At 37.2% G+C, this 900-nt stretch overlaps 1 pseudogene; it reads right to left on the reverse strand.

Annotated features, from left to right (window-relative positions):
- Positions 1-15: 15 nt before the first annotated feature.
- Positions 16-586, reverse strand: LOC106511996 (intraflagellar transport protein 20 homolog pseudogene; annotated as a pseudogene).
- Positions 587-900: the final 314 nt, after the last annotated feature.

The following is a 900-nucleotide window of genomic DNA, read 5'->3' on the forward strand; positions in this document are numbered from 1 at the left end:
GATTAAAGTTTCGTGTTTGTTCCTTAGTTTATATGAACTTCTCTAACAGTTTTAAACAACTTTGGTTTCTCTTATAGTTTGACAGATGTGGGCAGTCCTACTGACCAAAGTATTTTAATTTAAATATGATTAAAAAAGCTCATTGCTACCTATTTATATATCATTACTTATTCAGGCAGGTCCCTTTGAGATCACAGGTCTGTTTTTGAAGGTCAGCCTGGGCCTGAAGACAACCTGTTGTACATGTTTCTGAGTTGTTCTGGACCTTTCATCGTAATATTTTAGATATGTGGTTGAACCTTGTTGGTATCAATAGGAAGAAAAGAATATATAATTACTAATATTAGACACAGAAATACTCTATGGTTACTGCAGTAGGCACTGGCTGCCATGAGCCTGAACACAAGGGGTTATAAAAAGTCTATGGATGGACTGGAGTAAATGTAAAGTCTCTGGCACAAAGAAACAGCTAGGTTTTACCTCTCCAGCTGCATCTTCTTCTCAGCTATAAGAGCCTGAAGCTGCTGCTGCTGGGCCTCTCTTTGTTTCGCCACAGATTTCAACAGGTTCCTGGCTCCAATAGCCTGAAAAAGATGATACATTTGGTTTAGTCTTGTTGTCAGATGGTGAGAGACACATACAGTAATTATACCTGAGATTTATAAACTGAAAACTTTATGTTGAGGATGTATTTGATGTATAAAACAAACAGTGAGTATAAATACATATTTCCATGTGTACTCTGATAGCTGGCTAGGTTTGGGACAGTTTGTGTGGGTCAGAGTACTTGAGTATTGTGTGTGTTTCTGTGTTTGTGTATGAATATGATTTGTATTATTGTTGATTATGTTTTGTAAGGACCCCCTGGAAAAAGAGATGGTACATCTCACAGAGTGTTTC

The sequence above is a fragment of the Austrofundulus limnaeus genome, unplaced genomic scaffold (genome assembly GCF_001266775.1).
Source record: "Austrofundulus limnaeus strain Quisiro unplaced genomic scaffold, Austrofundulus_limnaeus-1.0 Scaffold3807, whole genome shotgun sequence".
Lineage (NCBI taxonomy): Eukaryota > Metazoa > Chordata > Actinopteri > Cyprinodontiformes > Rivulidae > Austrofundulus > Austrofundulus limnaeus.